The 20,090-nt window shown below is 35.7% G+C and overlaps 1 protein-coding gene across 1 annotated transcript in view; it reads right to left on the bottom strand.

The window, feature by feature from the left end:
* The window catches only part of LOC134755617 (atrial natriuretic peptide receptor 1-like), a 278,568-nt gene extending 260,302 nt beyond the window's left edge, over positions 1 to 18,266 (bottom strand). The window contains exon 1 of the mRNA XM_063692118.1: positions 18,111 to 18,266. The gene's annotated coding sequence lies outside the window, so the exon portion shown is untranslated. The remainder of the gene's footprint in view (positions 1 to 18,110) is intronic.
* Between the last annotated feature and the right edge of the window lie 1,824 nt (positions 18,267 to 20,090).

Below are 20,090 nucleotides of genomic sequence, written 5' to 3'. Positions count from 1 at the left end.
GAGCTTTTTAATTTATTCATGTTGTCTTTAGAGACGCCATCTGCTGTAAGGCAGGTGAATCAAAATACGCGGGAATAAAGACAACCAATGACATGCAAGGATAATATAGGTTATCCAATCAGATCTCTTGATTTTGGTTGAACCAATAGGGAATTGGATTAACACGGCGGTTGTTAGGGGTTCTCATGGAAGCGGGGAGCGAGGTTATTTAAGTGACCGTAAGGAGGATTCGAGGCTTTTTCCATCGGCAGAGCGTCGTGACAAAGGATATCTGTGAGTGCTAGTTGTAAGATAAACCCCGTGTTTGAGTTTGTTCGCAGATGCGTATTATGGCTGCCGTCTTCTAGAATTGCAAGATGTGGAAGAGTGTGGCGACAATGGGCGTGACGCTTCTACAACGAGTCGTGTTAACCAGAGCCACGGGCGTGGATCGGCAGAGCGTCGTGTCAAAGGAGATCAGTGAGTGCTAGTTGTAAGATAAACCACGTGTTTGAGCTTGTTCACAGATGCGTATCATGGTTGCCAGCTTCAGAGTACAAGATGTGGAAATGAGTGGCAACAATGGGCGTGACGCTCCAACAAATCGTAGTGTACCAGAGCTACGGGCGTGTAGATCTACAACTGCCACAACGCTGCGACGAGGGCGGCACGCTGTCGGAGCTTCACCAGGACCGTGGGCATGAAGAACTACATCAAACCATAACGGGTCAGCAGCCAAACAATATTCTGTCACGGTATGTTAATTCAATATTTGCTTGTGAGTTATTTTACATCACGAAAGTACTTACCTGCATACATATTGTGTTCATACATGTACGATAATTCAACTTACTAATTTAATTGCGTGGAGTATCTTATTTTTACCTAATCTGGTTTTTTTTTATCGATTCTCCATACAAACTTCCAGGCCCCTTTTCACCCCTTTAAAGGATGATTTTAGAGATAAAAACTACCCTATGTTCTTCCCCGGGGCTCAAACTATCTCTATACCAAATTTCAACTAAATCTCGGTTCCGCGGTTTAAGCGTGAAGAGATAACAGACAGACAGACACCCTTTAGCATCTATAATATTATTACGGTTTATGAGTTGTGATGTGTCAATTGCGGGTAGTTGGCGCATTGTACGGTGGATTGTGGAAAAAAAATAATAACTTGCATTCGAGGTTAACGTAGGACGTTTGTGTTATTTTTAGCAATTAAGGCAGTAATGATTTGCGTTTAATATGTTTTGTTTCATTTGATCTATAAATTCTTAATCGTGAAAAGGCTTGAGTGTGGTTATATCAAACTAGTTTTATCAGTGTTTTGTGTAGACTGTGAGTATAGGACACCTAAGTATTGGTAATTAGATATTATTTGTTGACCTGTGAATCTTTAGTCGTACATGTATGTAAATAAACAAGCTTGCTCGTGATAGTGATTTTGGACAACAAGACTGTGTGTAGGGGCGTACTTCCATCCTAAGGGCCGTCAAGGCGGCTGCAGTATATCTGGTGTTGTAGACGATACGCCTGCTCGTTTGCCTTCATATTATTAACAGACCTACATTATTGTAAATATATCACAGTATAATTAGATTGCTTAGTAGGTAACCTTAATTGAATTATAACTTCCATAAATAGATTGGGCGTAAAATTAATAAACGTTGTAGGTGGTTTGGATTATGGCTTGTTTTAACATATAACTTAAATTGTGTATGTCTCAAATTCTCGGTTCACGTACGAGGAGCGTCTAGTCCTGCCAATGGCTCCTAAGGGCTCCAGTTTTCCAGAGCATCCTCGCAATCCAGGGACTGGCTCCAAAGAACTTAGAGGCGAGATGCAGACCTCGCAGAAGCGGCTACAAGGCGAAGCTAAACCCATAGGCTAGATGGCCGAAGCTAGTCGAAATGGTGCGTTGGTTCTGCTTTAACCTTATTTCAATTTTGATTCGACATATTTACATATATAGTAATTATATCTTATGCTTTCATATTTGAGTGTTAGTGAGTTGCATAATTCGGATTAATAATGTGGTTTTGTAGGTTGAGTGCGTTATAATACTTTGCCTACATAATTTACCTTATAACAATAATTCAATAAATAATTGGTTGTTTATTTGCAAATTTGGTTGTGTAACTATATGTGCGCGTTGTATGGGTATACCGCCATGTTTGTTTTAATTAGCAACCAAGTTCGAGTGACTAATCTTAAAATATCTTGTTTTGGGAATGAAGTTCAGAAATACCTGTTAATTTATGCTGAGTTATCTGGGTAGTGTCAATGTTCAATTATGCTATTTTAATTAATAAATAACATTCCTTGTCTAATTTAGAGACTGGTATTTACCAGACTCATACTTTAAAATCCAGTCATTGTTTTATTTATTAGTGCGTATGGTATTTATTTAGGACATTATATTAACAGGTTAATAGTGTATTATTTTGTAGCCATAATTTATAGGCTATTTCTAGTCACGTCATAGTTGCTTATATACTAATTTCGGTAGGTACGTCAGTGAGTTGACCCTTAACCTTCATTATTTCAGTTCGTTAATGGTATAGAATATACTTGCAATTCCAATTAAACCTCTCAAATTATAGCTTTTACAGTTGAAATGTTTCTCTATAAATGCCTATTTGTCTTTGTCCTTGTAAATCATTAACTTAATATTTTCCATATTGCATAAATGTTTTAGTTCAATTAAAATTAGGTACCTACTTCAACGATTGCTACAATACTTTGTTAAACACTATGTATTTTCTAATTTCCGGCTACGAGCGGATGCGGGCGAGCCTTTTCCCATTGGCGGCTTTGAAGGGTATCCCTGAGCAACATCACCTGCAAACCTGATCAACCTCACTGCTACGGCGACTACTCATCACGATGTGATAGCGTCGGAACTCTGCCAAGCAGAATCTACCTAAACGGTGATGTAGACCATATTCATGTATTTGCCTAAAATATTATTGTTCGTCGTTTAAATAATTATGTTGGCGTACTAAAGTGGTTGAATACTATTATTGATTTATTATGGGATGACGTCATTATCTGTAGGCAGAATTATGTAGTACGTTTGCCATTTAATTTTATTGTTATACCTTTGCGGGTTAATTATATAAATAGGTGGAAATACTCTTACGGATTCAGGTTTAGAATGTAGGCACGGATTTTAGTTCTTGACGTTTATTATTGGTTTAGTCTATGATTCTTATGACAATTTGAGATGATTTAGCTGAATGTAAATGATCTATGACAATGTGAGGTCTCTATGAAATCAGGTGAAGCCATCTGTGTGATAATTGATACCTATTTAATGTTGTGATTATACATTCATAATTTAATATAGGAGTTTACAAATTCTAGACACACCTATCTTATTATATTACGTATTCAATGTTGATGCGAAAATTCATGAGTACTATAGGTACATAAATACTGAATATATAACTTTATACAACTGGTTCAGCTTTAGTTGATTGCGAATCATTGTATCATTGCAGTTACATCGTTGTCTATCATTACTGATAATATTCGGTAAACAGATTGGTATATTACTTATGGTCTTACATTTTATACTTTAACTATGAATCTGAGTGATTTGCAAGCAACTATCTGCTCTATAAGTTCAAGAGCCATAAATTGCTATTGTGGGTGTATATTTTGATCATTTGGTATATAGTTTGACCTATATTTAGCCAATATTTTATACTTGCCCTAAATTCATTTGTCATATTGAATCAAGTCAATTTGACTAGTGTACATAGTACATAGTAACTTCCATTTTGGTTTACGTCCAATTGAAATCCTTTTATATTTATTTACTAACCAATGGTAGTTGTTAAAACCGGTCACAATGGTTATAAGTACATGTGGCTGTTTTAGCAATGAGGTATGAGGTATTTAGTTATATCTGGAATTACTGTCAACTGAGTTTTCCAGTTATGACAAAAAGGTTCTTGACTACCCAGAATTCAATTATTTTAAATATCGCTAAGCGATGGTTTTATCCCAGGTTGATGAAATACGACCTTGTGTTTTACTATAGGGCCCGTTCATTCGTTTCTATGAAGGGTGGCCCACCTTTGGTCACACCCACTGAAGTCGATCTTTGGAAAGGGATTGCTTCAGTGTTGTAGCACGTTCAGTGGAGCTAAGCTAAGTATATTGATTGTATTAATCTTATGATTCATGCAATACGTTTACCCACCTCCCCTCACATAGAGGTTCGTGCATCTTGGAGCGCCAAATTGCTGCTTATCGAAATCTGTGGATGCGTATAAAATACGCATATATCCTTATAGATTTTTATAAGACGTCTATTCACCTCCCTGACGAGAAATCTGTGTTTGTCGTTTGCTGGTACAAGCCATTAAAGACTCCCTTATATATTAATACTGATAGGACTATATACATTTATAGGATGAGATGGTTATGTATCGGAGTCAACAATGATACAGATTATTGGTGGGGGCGCGTTTACCCCATTGCCCTTCATAGGTAACTGAATCCTTATTGGGTATTACTTAGGTAAGCTCAGTAATGAGAACAACTTAGATTATAAGTGATCTTTTTAGTATGATTCAACCTGGATATAATCCTGTACTGTGAATGCTTGGCTTTTGACTACTTTATTGGGTAAAGGTAAAGGTAATGAAAGGTAACCCTAATCCACCTGGCCTTTAAGTAACAGTTGTATTTTACCCTTCGAGTGATGTACCTATGTGCATATAAAATGTGTAATGAAATGGCTGATCTCATGATAATAGGGGCAACGCTTATATCATTGTCTTGTATATGGTCGTTATTGGGCACTCATGTCAATTACTTACTAGATATGTCTCGGTTTCTGTACTCGATAGTATAAACCATTACGTGAAATATTCCATTTAAGCGACGGGCTTAGAAGGTATTGCAGACGGTGCAAGTCCTAGTGACATACCTATGGAAATATTCTCGTAGAGACTTGCGGCTCGACATATAAGGAGTGGTCCATAGTGCGGCGTATGCATGATAGTTTTATGAGATTCAAAAGGTTGCCTTATAATTGACTGCAAGCAGCTATTTTATTCTACAACATACTTAACTAGAATAATAAAACCCTTCGAAGCCAGACTTCACCCACCGATCCTGACGTATTCATAAATACGTCAGGCACACCATAAACTAACGTATCGTTATATATTACATCTGAACGTATTAGTTAATCTTATATATTATTAATAGATCGTGTTACAACCTATTTTCATATCTGAACATTTTGACTGAAACACATTCAATTATTTTAGATTGTCTGCATAAATTTCAGGCACCTTCTTATTTTAATTTAGAAGTATCCCACAATAGCATTTTATAGGAAGAAGGTAGGGTTTATAATAGTCGTATTAGTAATAATATTTAATAACTGTGATAGGATTTAACCAATTCTTATTGATTTAAATAATTTAAAATAGCGTTGTATTCTATGGACATGTGTTAATTTTACTTTACTTTAGGAGCGTTAGCTGTTATTCCCCATTTCTTGAAGCCTATTTATTAGGCAATATTTATGATGTATTGTGCTTGTTGGAACATATTTCAGATCTTATCTTATCGTGTAACATGTCTCACACCTCAGAGAGCTTTGGTTATTACTTGTCATGATGTTAGTCCTTACCTACCACTAGATGATCTTGCCATATTTTCTTATGTATTAATAGGTTTTAATTCTTACTATGACATATTTTATTATGTTTGTGTATAGGTTAAACTTGTGCAGTCAGGTTTTTGTTCCGCCTTGTTTTCCTGACTTAGGTTTGGCCCTAGCAATCAAGGCGGTGTATCCAATGTAGCCCTTACCAGACTTAATTGGATATAGAGTTTGTAAAATTTTGAATTAATATATCTTACAAACTTAATCAATTTAAATGCAATAAATCAAATTCGTTAGTATTCACAATCTTGTTTATTTTATACTTCACCCCTATAGTATAGATCCTTATTTACTAAATTTCAGTATTACTTTCCAATGTTCAATAATAGAGTAGGTAGAGGAAAGTTTCATTATTTAAGATTATAAACTTCAGTAGTAGAGCTACTTGTCTTGGCTAAGATTTTACAGACGGATGTTGGTGTGGGATGCTACCTGCGTAGACACACTGGCACCGTCCCACCTGACACCTCCAACGGACTAATGTAAAAGCGGGCGGAGCGGCGGAAAGCGTCGAAATTTTAAAACGTAATAAATATAAGAGCCTCGGTAGAGAGTATCATTTCGTTCCATTTGGAGTTGAAACTCTAGGTCCATGGGGTCCCAGCGCGCATAAGTTGTTTGCAGAAATCGCGAAGCGTCTGGTTGACGTAACTGGTGACCGAAGAGCTGGCGGCTTTCTCGCACAACGTATCAGCATTGCGATACAGCGGGGAAATGCCGCCAGCATCCTTGGTACAATGCCTCAAGGGCCTATTTTAGATTTAAGCTAGTTATTAATTTCGTTTACGTAGTACCACTGTATATATCTTGTATGTAAATAAATTTGTGAAAATTGCAAAAGTGACTAGCTTTCAGCTGTAAATAATAGTTCCTAATCTCTCCGGTGGCGCTAGTTAGGACATGAGTATAACATGAACCATATAAGGCAGCAAATAACCCGACCAAATTACGTAGGTTGTTTTTGGTAGTATTTCGGTGTATGGCGGCGCCGCCTAATTACTGTTTTTGATGGACACTTTTCATACATAGAGATTTGGCTCCTTTATATAGTCTCCATGGTTGAAACTCTCGTACACAATATTGACAGATGACAGATGATACCACCTTATATGCAACTAGTTACTCTAGTCAGTCATATAAAATAACCACTAACATATTATAAAACAAAAGTGCCCAGCCGCGTCTGTCCGTATTATGGACGGTATAGAAAGGACGACAATTGGCGCCGCCTAATTACTGTTTTTTGATGGACACTTTTCATACATAGAGATTTGGCTCCTTTATATAGTCTCCATGGTCCGTATGTATACTTATATGGTCGCGATAAACTCAAATTACTGAACAGATTTTCATGCTGTTTTCTCTTATCAATAGAGTGATTCTTGAGAAAGGTATAGGTGTAAAATTTGTTAAAGTTTCCCCATGCGAAACTAGGTCGGATCTGTAGTTACTTCTAAGAATGGAACGCGTGAGGTCAAAGATTAATTAGAACCACTACGTTGTACAGTCAGCATCAAAAGTAACGGGTCAGACTACGCGTCAAAAGCATCTGCCATTCTGTAATAACTTAACAATAAGAGATGTCTCAATTTAAACAACAATTGAGTACTTGACAGTTTTTTTTTCAGTATCAGTCGATCAGATAAACACACGAAAATGAACGTCGAATAATCGAAGGGCCCTGTTATGTAGTTTATCTGGGAAAAGAAAATACATATTAGTAAGGAAGTATTTATCAAACAAGCTTATTTCCTTCTAAATCGCAAACAGAATCTATACATCAAAGAACACAAACAATTCATTTTTGTTAACCGATTGGATTCTTATTCCATTTCTTATAACATTTTCAAGGCATCCGATATTTATGAGCTTCAGGGATTTAAACTCCAATTTCCGAAGTGTCGGATAAAGAAAAATCTAACTTGAGAAAATTTGAAAGCAGACTTCATACTTGTTGTTGTAGCGACAACAGAAATGCATCATCTGTGAAATTTCAGCTGTCTAGCTATCACGGTTCATGAGATACAGCCTGTTGACATACAGACGGATAGACGGACAGACGAACAGACGGACAGCGGAGTCTTAGAATAGTCTGCATCTTCTCAAATAATTTTTTCACCAAAGACCCTAATCGTTTAAACAAAAGCCTTTGTTCCTTTTGTGTGAGCGCATGCCACTCGCTGATACACAATGGTCACGCGCTCACCAACAATGGACACGCGCACGCACAAAAGGAACAAAGGCTTTTGTTTAACAGATTAGGGTTTTTGGCGAAAAAATAATTTGCGAAGATGCAGACTATAATAGGGTCCCGTATTTACCCTTTGGGTACGGAACCGTAAAAAACCATAAAAGCGTATGCACTTCCAATATCTGAGCGCGGTGCCACTCGTCTGTTAAAAGTAGATTTACTTACTGCATGTCTCAAACTGTATATACGGCAGTGTTGGCCGAAACCAAATAAAACCAATAAATTAGTAGAAACGCAAAGAAATATTTTCTATAAGCGTAAAATTAGTATAGTTAAAGGAGACATGAGAAAACTGTGGCAAATCTTGAATGAATTGTCAGGAAAAATATCTGCGTCAATACAGGATACTGTAAGCAGGGCGTTCTCATCTATTACTTCGGATAAACTTATTGCTGACAAATTTGCTACTAATTTTAAGGAAACTGTGCAGAATATAATACCAAATTGCAATGTTCCATTATTAAACCCTGATACCTATAGGAGGCCCACGGATAGGTCGATGTTACTTAAAAAGGCAACCTCGAAAGATGTCTACAAAATAATAATGAAAACTCATAGTAACAAAGCGCCAGGAATAGATAGAGTTCGAGTTGTGGATCTGAAACTCATAGCAGACAAAATTTCGTCCGCCATAGCCCATCTCATCAATAGCAGTCTAGCCGGTGGCTTGTATCCCGACGGTCTTAAAGTTGGGCTAGTACGGCCAATATATAAAGGTGGCGATGCAACCGACTGCACAAATTATAGACCTATTACTATGCTCCCTATTTTAGATAAAATTGCAGAAAAGTATGTGAGTAACGAGATACATAATTTTTATAACAAACATTCTATTCTCACTGCTAACCAATTTGGATTTCAGCCCAATAAAAGTACCTCTCTGTTACTATCTAGATTTACTGACGAAATAAATCATCACTTAAATGATAAATGTCATGTATTAATCATTTTTATTGACTACAGTAAGGCCTTCGACACATTGCGACACGATACACTGATACAGAGACTGGAGGATACTGGTGTCCGGGGACAATTGTTAGATTGGTGTGGGAGCTACTTGCGTAACAGAATTTATCATGTCAAGATAGGGGATGCTCTCAGTAACAAAGTACTGGTGACAGAGGGCACAGCACAAGGCTCCGTGCTCGGCCCACTCCACTACTTAGCTTACGTAAATAATATGGACAATTGTGTCGAAGACTGTAGTGTGTACCAATTTGCGGATGATACTTGCCTCATTGCTGCAGATAAAAACGTAAATGTAGCAGAGAGGAAATTGCAATTAGATTTTGACAACATATGTAAATGGTCCCACGACGCAGGGCTGGTCCTAAATGCAAATAAAACCAAATTGCTTCATATACACTCTAGCCAATCAAGATCTGTAAGACCAGTTAGGATTATAGGGCATGACCACCAGTGTCTCCACTCTCTACCGAATGTTGGCCAAAATTGTAAGTGTGCGCCGTTGGAACAAGTTTGTAAACAAAAATATTTAGGTGTCATAATTGACAACCGCTTCAACTGGGGTGACCACATTGACTCAGTGTGCACTAAATTACGAGCTATAATGGCAAAGATATATATTCTACGAAATAGAATTCCATATAATATTAGATTGGATGTTTATAATGCACTCGTGGAAAGCATCATTTCATATGGATTAAGTAGTTATGGCCGTACATTTAAGTCATACCTTGACAAAATATGTAAACTACAGGTTAGGCTGCTAAAGTTAATAGTACCCCATAAAATTAAAGAAAATCTTGTGTGTGATAGCGACCTGTTCACTTTATGTAATGTCCTACCGGTTCACACAAAGTTTAAATACCATATGTTAAAAGAGCAATACTTTAGAAGTGAAATTCAGCACTTAATCTCTCATCCAATAAATACAAGGCAAGTAACAAATCAAATGCTTCGAAAGCCCCAATTCAATAATTTTTATGGTAGAAGAACATCAGATTACATCATACCAGACCTAATAAATAAGTTACCTAAAGAATGGAAAGATAAGATAACACCAAATAATATAGGAAATTTTCTTAAAAAAGAAATGCTTAAACAATTAAATTATTTTAACTAAATTGAATAATTATGTTATTTCGTATAGCATAAATGGAGCAGCCTGTATCGAGTAGGCGCCGACCGGTTCTAGTTTTGCTCGACCGGCCGCGGCCGGTGTGATGAGATGCGCTCACTTGTGATTCTTTGCAATTATTGTGTTGTTTACGAACTGGATGTGTACCTAAGTATCGTATTGTATATTTGATTATGTAAGTACTGCGGAATGGAGTATCGAGACAAACCATTCTGGTTTAACGATACTTTTTATTAATTACCATGTAAAATTTGTGATTTATCTCTAGTAAATAAATAAATAATAAACGTTAATGCAATTAACCATTAACCAGTACAAATTGAAACGTAAACTGTAATCGTCCGTTACGGTTTACGGTTCAGTTTGTACTGGTTAATGGTTAATTTCAATTAACGTTCGGCCAACTCTGATACACGGTGTAACATGAGGAAACCGAATAATTATTTTAACAGCGTATTTCTGACCATATTTGAAGTTAAAACTGTCGTATAAACTTTTCTGTAATTCACCTAGTTACAATATAAACGGTAATCACGGTCCATGTCCCGGTTAAATCTGAATCGGGATCATGTTCCGCTACCTTGGTCACACCGCTACATTTATCAAAAATGAGATCCTCCATACGTAAGTATCTTAAGTAAGTTGGACAAATGATGAATAATGCAATACAAGAGTAATCCGACTAGATAGTTTTGCGCTTCTGTCGGATAAGTGGACGATGATAACAACTACGTGTTTTATTTGATAAGCGTTCAAATACACTCAAGAGCAGAGAAAACTAGTACATTCAGTAGGAAAATTTAACAGGAAATATTCAGTAGGTATTTATCACTTTCAACAATTCAATTCGAACAATGCTTATAAGATTTCTTCAACCAAACAGTCACTTTGACACTGAGAGATAAGTACCGTAAAGCTGTGACTTCTTATAAGCAATGTTCGAATCGGGCCGTCAATGAGATTTATCAACTTTTTATGAAAAGATATTATAAGCAGTTGCGCACTGCGCACGTCATTTTATTTCCTTAACAAGTATTTTGAGCGATAGATTCGATTTCAAAAATCATGAGTATACTATTTTAAGATACTTACGTGAAGTTATCATTGTTTGGCTGGTTAATATCAATTTCGACATTTTTGACTCTTTAAACTTGAATTCTATATGATCAAATGAACTTCTTAAAGTGAAGTTCGATCGATATTATACACATTATTTGAAGACGTTAGTTCCTTCCCGCCCAGGGACATTGAAATTAGTTTTGCTTACCAACTGATGAAACCAGATAACTTGGTGTATTTTCTTTCTTCTTTCTTAATATAACGAAACCTAAAAACACAACCACTTGCCCAATAAGAATGGCGACCAAAGCGATTTCCGTTTCGTTTCTTATTTCCAAGTAATTTAGCCTTATTATGAGCCTATAACATTCTATGTCTATGGCCTATAAGTACTTAAGGTTGAATTACATTCCAGCTCGCTTATAAAGAAGAAATTGCATTGAACGTAACATCTTCGCACATAAGCTGCAATTTACATGTTAATGGTGTAATCAAATATGATAATTGGAAAGGAGCGCACAATTAGGCTTAAGTATTAATTAAACAATATAAAACCGTAAAGGTTTCAGGTAAGGTTAACGTTCATGTTTAATTTTAACGTAGAGCCCTAAGCAGAATAATTCAAGACTACCTTATTGCTAAATGAGTGAGCTAATAATCATTTCACCACCTAATTGCTCGAGGTTTGCACACATTAGTGTATTATGCCCATCTTAATGTGTTGATATTTTAATTATATGTTCAAACTAAATACGACGGTGATATCAGTGAACAGTTACTGAGTGTGCAGGATTAGTCCTGCTCACGTCTCATGAATCACCCTGTATAAGTATAGGTAGGCAAATATACAGGGGCCTAAAGCTAAATCCTTAATTCGAATTTTCTGTGCCTATCTCCGTCCCTAACACTCTTTGATTATTGGATATAATGGAACCTCCACATATAAATCCTTATGCGGTATGTAAAAGGAACCCGGATTTCGGTCCCAAGATGTTTGTGATGTAGGAACATTTTCTAAGAAAACCTATAAAGTAGACCGGATTCCTTGTAATTTTTTATTCATTGAAGAAGTACTAGCGGATCACTTAATATTTCATGTTATTTATTTGTTAAGTAAGTTTTAAAAGAGGAACGTGATAGCGTTTGAACTCAAGAACTCAAGTTTAAAAGTCATGCGTGAGTATGAGAGGTAGGAAAAGTTGTTCATATCGCTTTTTTATTTGGAAATTGTTATGTTCTTCTTTTGACTTTATATGACGGTAACGGAATGCACGATACGAAAAATTTATGGAAACGGGTACACTTTTTTTCTAATATATAAAATAAATAAAATATAAGGGAGAAACTTAAACATTAAAAAAATAAAAAGTTGATTGCTGTAGCTGCACTATATTTTAACACTAAGTCTGTAGGAAGTTACTAAATATTATATGATGAATAAGAAATGCCCTTTGTCTCGTCTTGGCGGGGGCACGGCCGTGCCCCCAGATATAACTTTTATGTAAGTCTACTTTAATCCCAAGAGGGCTACGAGTTCACTAACTAACAGCAAAGGCCGGAAAGGATCGTGTTGTTGAAAGAAATCCCACAATTTTCATTTCATTTTTTTCATTTTCATTTTCAATTTTTTTTCAATTGATAAACTTAAAAAAAGGTCCCCCACAGGCCCAGCGCGCATCAAACGCTTCAAAAATGTATCCACTGCCCTTCCGAGCGTAGCGTATTTGCAGGTTTGAGGTCGCGGACCCGGATTGACCAGCATCAAGTACTGCTGGTGCCCGGATGGTGGGACGGTGCAAGGGTGTCAACGCATGTGGCATCCCAGACAAGAGACCGTCCCATTTTCCGACATAATTTAAATCCCACTAGGAATAAACTATTACTAAACTACGCGCCGTTATCGAGAGATCTCAGAAAGGCGCTACAACATATGTAAACAGGGGAATAGTACCGACTTTTGATTTGATTGTGAGCGTAAGTGCTTAAGAGGGACGCGTAGTTTAAAAATAGTTTACCTAACGTCGTTATAATTACTTACCCTAACAAAAAGAGCCCTACTCAAGTTTATCCTAAACTTTTTCCTGGTCACATGTCATTTTTTTTTATTTAATTAATGGGCAATTTTGATGTGGCTTAGTTTTATTTACGAGGTAGTTTTATTACGAGTAATTTCATTTTATCTATAATATAACCCATTTCATTGCTACATCCGTCTTGAATTAAATAAGGGTCGGCTGTTTTTTTTTACATCTTAAGAGTGACAAAACGCTTTTGTTTAAGTTTCTAATTTTAAAAGTCCACAGGGTCATTGTCAAATAGTTGAAAAACTATGAATTTTGAATGAAACCATTTTCGTATTTATTTTTTTTCTCTTTTAAAAGTTACGGAAAATTCACTAAGGAAAGTTTTAAGCAGACTAAATTTGATCAGACAATTAATACCTATGTCTTCACCTCACGCAAATATCTAAATTTAAGTTACTATCAAGCTGAGGAGTAAAGTGAATCCTATAGCGCGGATGTAAACAGCTCCCTAGTTAAAAATAGAAAAAAGCTGATTATCCCTTAGGGCTAAACAAGCCGCTGATATTGGCATCGCACTCAGCTAGAGTAGAAACCTAATTATCCGGATATACCTACGGTCGTCCGAGTAAACTCGGCTTACGGGGCAATTTTCTAAAGCATGTTTTTCTTTATAAATTTCGAACGCAAAATATTTTCTTTTACCACGTCAGCTCGTAAATTCTCTTTTTATTATTCAAAAACTGTGAGAAAATTGAAATTTGTCCACGAGAGTGACAAAGAAATTTTTATGCAAATTTTGAGTTCTTTCCTTACCTATGTTAGCTAGTGAAATTGATTTTTAGCGTTGTAGTTTTATTAGCGTTCATTTTGATTTGATTTGTAATTTTTCATAGTAAGTATTTTCCTCGTGATGGTGTGGCGAAAATGTTGTGTTTCACTCGTTAGCAAAGTTCGTATATATGTAAAGAGGAAATGGCCCCTCCCCCATTTGACCGATGGAACTTTCAGTAGGAGAAGCAGAGAAAGCGCTATTATTGTTTGTCCTTGTCATAGTCTCACTTTTCCTTTCTGCCTACAAAAAAAGTCCTAATTGTCGTATACGTTTTTTGCCCACCGTTTTTATGGTGGGTAAGAATGAACCCGACCAAATTACGTAGGTTGTATTTGGTATGTTGTCAGGAATGTTAAAACGTGTTTTAATTTTGTCGCGTATGTTCTGACCGTCAGGGGCGCACGCGTATAGCACCACTATGTAATGCTAGGTCTATGCGCGACAGTGACAGTTGCGTTTCATTCGCTACGGATCATAATCGATTGGCATGTTGGCTACGATCTTTCAGTTCGACTTCAGACAAATGGGACTCACGGACAACACAGATCAATTGTAGCATATGTGGCGAGGAGCAAGAGGCAATGCTAACACATATTGTGTGAATATCACGCCTTCGCCAGACATGATGAATTACTTCGGGTGCGGCTACATGGACCCAAAATAATTTAAACCAACGAACTCCTTAAATTAAAAAGCCGGCCAAGTGCGAGTCGTACTCGCGCACGAAGGGTTCCGTACCGTTACGCAAAAAATGGCAAAAAATCACGTTTGTTGTATGGGAGCCCCACTTATATATTTATTTTATTCTGTTTTTTAGTATTTATTTTGTTGTTATAGCGGCAACAGACAGCGGAGTCTTAGTAATAGGGTCCCGTTTTTACCCTTTGGGTACAGAACCTTGAAAAATGTCTAACTACTCGTATTACGGTTTATAAACACAACCCATTGACACCTCACACACAAAGGCGAGTAGCAGAGACTTAGTATAAAGGGTAAGAGCCATGAAACCCTGACAAACAATGAAAGGGCATAAGTACATATAATTATTTATTCGTTTTTGACTGTATAATAATGAACGTTACTATTACCACCAGCACTATTGTCACTATTTAGAATAGTCGAAACTTTAATTACTTACTGGTAAGACTAGATGGTTACACCAATATTTAAAGTATAAAAACCTATAGCAATAATTTTGAATCGAAAACAATACAAAAAGGACCCTGCGTAGCTTGCATTAAAATACATACAAGTACACCATAGCGTGAGGAAAATATACAAACCTTAAATTCAATAAAACATTTTTTTACGAAATGTGCTATTTAAAGATTATTTCCATATTTAAGACTCACCCAGCATACTTCTTGAAGGAAACAAATAAGAAACATGTTTGTTTGCCGAGCGAAAAAATGAACGTCAGAATTAATTGGATCATTTAGACAAGCTTTTATTTAATTCAGAGGGCCTACCGCGAACCACGTTCGATGTGTTGCCTCTTTATCGCACTTGTAAATTCGTACTTAAGTGTGACAGGGAGGCAACAAGTCGAACGTGGTTCGAGGTAGGCCCTCTGGTGCCAAATAGCAGTCGTGTCGGAATTACTAATTATGAAATATAATTAAATTAACCCCTTAGTGCAGATTTTAATTCAGGCACGTCTTGAGTAACAATCACCTGAAAATTTCACGTCTCCAATGTATTAAATTGTACCAACTTGATGTTGAGCAATTGAGCATCCTTTCATATAAGAACCTCTGATTATATCGCATCGCACTGACTCTTTTACTCAACTCAAATTGAAAAAGAAAATAAGAGCTTTAAAGATAATCTCGCGCGCTTTTTGCAATCAAGATATTCATTTAACACTTATTTACTAAAACAACGAATGATCGATAATCGATATTAGCCGAACTAGGTAGTTAATTTAATAGAGCGATAACATTATTTAAGTTGCATTAAAATTCCATTATTGTTAAAGATGAAATACGTTGATGTTTATGAAATTATAAACATGTTTTCCACGCTATTTTCCACGTTAACAATTAATGATGTACATAAATACACGCTTAAATAATTTATCAAGAAACTTAAGTAGAAAATTATATTCGCATCCATAAACTACCTTTTAATTAAGGTAAAATAACCGCAACATTGCCATTTCTAATTACTCTAATTAGGGTTTGTCGAGATAAAACAAAAGCTTTCATTACCAGTGTTTTCTTTCTTATTTAAAACAAATACTCGCTTTACAAGTAGGTAGGCTTTCATTTTTCCGAAATGTGGTCTTTCTTTTCTAATTTGGTTGATAAATACATAGTTTTCGAATACCAGGTGTGGCTTGTAACATGAGCACATAATTAAAACAATAGATTGTACTCCTCAAACGATGACACTTTTGTTCAATAAGTTTTAAAAATTATGAAGCATTTAGACTTCCTATTTTTCATACAAATTAAAGAGAGCCATGTAGCGCGCCATGCTTGGTATCAAGCTTCAAGATCGAGTAAGGAATGTCGAGATCCGTCGACGCACCAAGGTGCAAGACGTTGGTTTCGCCATTACCAAACTAAAATGGAGTTGGGCGGGACATGTTGCTAGGCAGAGTGATGGCAGGTGGACTAAAATGTTAACGGAATGGTGGCCGCTTTCGAATGAAAGAAGCCCCGTTGGGTGGACGACATCCGGAAGGTTGCGGGTCACTTCTGGATGAGATTAGCTCAGGACCGGGACAAGTGGCGTACTGGAAGAGAGGCCTATGCTCAGCAGTGGGCGATAAAGGGCTGATATGATGATGATGATACAAATTAAATATTATTTTCAATGTACGCCGTTATCATTGTAATTGACGTTGCTCGTCTAGCCTTAAACATAACAAAATTCGTAATACATTGCGTCTTAGAATAAACTTAAAAGTGTAAGTACCTAAAAATCAAAACACGTTATTTTTAAGTCACTGAGCAAATGTTGGTTAGTTTGAGGAGTACAGCCTACAGTTTAATTTTTTGCTCGTGTTACAGGCCACACCCGGTATAAGAACTATTTATGTTCTTTTAGCAAATCGAGAATAAAAATAGGATAAAGCTTACCCTAACTCATTTCGTCCCGAATAGTAAATATTTTCGGAAATATTAAAAGTTTGTAAGTATATAGTACTTATATGTCCTAATGTAATGAGCCAGAACCATAAGCCTGAAAGATAACACCTACCCACTTATTGCAAAAAAATATACCACAATTAAGATAGGATAATAATGTAATAATGTCCTATAATATTTATTATTTATTTATTTATTATTTATAAGATTAATTTATTCTCAAAACTGTGTACAATGAGATCGCATGTCGAAATATAGGTACAAAAAATCCAACCAGTACAATATTTAACCAATAGAATAAACTTTTTTTGTCACTAGCACGGTTCACTGTGGATATTAATTTGTGATAGTAATTAGTGTCTTTTGGTTGTCACCTGACGAATTGCAACCTGTTAAAAGTCAATATCTAAGGGTATGTAATAGATCTCAAACACGAGCTAAGTATATACTAAATAATTGTACGGTTTAGACTCACTTGTTCTTATCCGCACTTGTTCTTGGTCGCACTGTTAGTGCTTGAGAAAGGAGACCTAGGCTCTCCGAAACATGTCGCGCGAGTGACTAAAACCAAGTGAGTATAAACCGTAAAATTATTTAATGTTAGTATGTCTCACAACAGTTTAAATTCGATTAAGTATATACTCGTACAGGTTTGGTCCCCTGACAGATACAAATATCTACATACATACCTACTTAACAATGGGAAGTTAATTTATAAATACGGCGTCGGAATAAGCTACTAATCCAGTATCCTTAATAGTTCCATTACCAGGACAGACAGGTTTTGTTTTAGTCCGAGTAATAAAATAACCTTTAGATTGAGGCTTCACTGAAAATCAGCGTCACGTAGTGTGTCCTAGGATTCACTTCGGGGCATCAAGCTGAGTGAAGAGCCTTTAGCACAATTCTGTTCGTCTAAATGAATCAATGTTTTATGTTATTTTTGTGCTAATAAATATTTCTTATTCTGATTGAGGAGTACATATTATGATTTCGGTGTGTTTAAAAAACATAAGAGCTCCTTTTACTGAAATAAAAACTCAAGTTACATTAAAAAATATTGGAAATACAACGTACCGATATAAATCCTGGTACAGTTAAACAATGTCACTAAACACAGCACTGAAAGTAAATTTACAACGTTTTTAAACGTTCCCGAACTTTTGCAAAAGCGAACTGCGAACACGAAATAGCGCAGCGCTAGCGTCCACCCCCAAGCGCGCTCAGAGACGAACTGAAAAGTGAAAACAAAAACAATTCAAGCATTTCACCACCCGATTTCCACAAAAACTTTTTTTCGTCAAAGTGGCTACAGCTAAACACGGCATGCCCTAGGGCTTACTTAACACATCTGTCAATCGAAAAAGGAATTTCCGTTCGTCGATATCTATACCGATATGATAAGAATAGATAGTCGCTATTGAATTAAATTAAATAATTTCATATAAGTAGTTCGCGATAATCTTTTATTACTTTTTATCACTATTGGAGTGGATCTGAAATTCGTAAATTGAACGTCGTGATTGTTTCCATGGATTTTGTTTACTTTTTGTGAATCATTTTATTGGTATATGATCAAGTGGATTTTTATATGACATCACGATGTCACGATCAATTATCATGTGACAAGGCTTAAGCTAGTCTTAAGTTATTATTGAATTGTTATATTTTTGTATTGGCATGATTTAATAAAGATATTGGTTTAAAAAAACAATGTTTAACAAATAAAATGTAGGTATCTCAAGCGATTACATCCGACCTATTTCACCGATTGATTGACATTGATTGTTCGTATTTAGGAATGTAACAAACCTCTTAGCAGTTTTTTTATCTGATGTTTATCGTGTCTCATTTCTTGGTAAATGTATTCTATAAAGGTATTCTAGGAAGCTCATAGGCAGACATCGGATCTTAGGGGATTTTTTTTATGACAAGTAGGGAGCTCCTATGTCGATAAACTTAACTATCGATATTTTTCCCATATACTAGTGATCGCTCCAAGTTTTGTTTGTAAGTGCGTATATTTTTGTAAGTATTATTTTCGAGGCGATGATAAAGTTTACGCAAAGCATATTTTAAATACCACCTAGATTATGGGTATCAAGTATTTGAAAGTTCCTTCTTTTAATATAAAAGAAAGAACTAAGCTATTAGATATTTAATTTGATTTTTATACTTTCTACAAATAAAAAAATACAAATAAAATTGGAGTGATTACTAGTTTGTGGGAAAAATATCGATAGTAGACTTTATCGATTTAAAAACTCCCGAAATTTGATATCTGCTCATAGGATAGCTCAACCAATCTAATATTACCGCCAAGTAGTAAGTAGTTATGAAATAAGATCTGTTAATAAATAATTAAAAAATAATCTAAATTCGTGCCTATTACGATAAAAAATGTTCGCTAAGTAAGTTTAAATCTAGTTGTTTTGTAAACTGGGTTAAATTTATAACACTTTAAACTCACGTTTTGTACACATAATTAATGTCATTACGACATTCCGTTTACGATTTTTCCGACGTTAAAAAAGGTACAATAACGAAATTTAATCGCGTTAGACCCGGTAATGACATTAATTATGGGTTAAATTTAATTTCTTAGAATATTTAACGAGATAAAGTAATGCTACTTTGTATGTCTTAAGAAAGGTTGCAATTCCGTCGAAACAAGAGTGTGGATAGGTACATTGTAATGCACATTGGCTGCCCAATAGGTTAAATAATATCCGAGCTATTAGAAACCTTAATAATAACAAACTAATTACGTTTCCCTTTCAATCCTTGTCCAAAAAACAACAAAAAAGCCTTTATTATTTATTGGTGTCTCTGATTATGTCTTAGTTGAAAGTCGTAGTTATTTGTAAGTATTCCATGAAGAGAATCAACCCTTGATGTTGTATTCATGAAAGGTAATTTCATTGTTCTACTCTTGGAAACAACGAATTGAGCAGTTTGATGAATTTTAAGTTCTGAAAAGAACTTCAGTAGAGGCTAGTTCAAAATAAAGACGGTCAATCTAAAGATAAGATTGTTCATTATTCATGTAGGTATTAT

This window comes from Cydia strobilella, chromosome 1 (assembly GCF_947568885.1).
Source record: "Cydia strobilella chromosome 1, ilCydStro3.1, whole genome shotgun sequence".
NCBI lineage: Eukaryota > Metazoa > Arthropoda > Insecta > Lepidoptera > Tortricidae > Cydia > Cydia strobilella.
The sequence above is the reverse complement of the archived record's forward strand: the minus strand, read 5'-3'. Positions and strand labels throughout refer to the sequence as shown.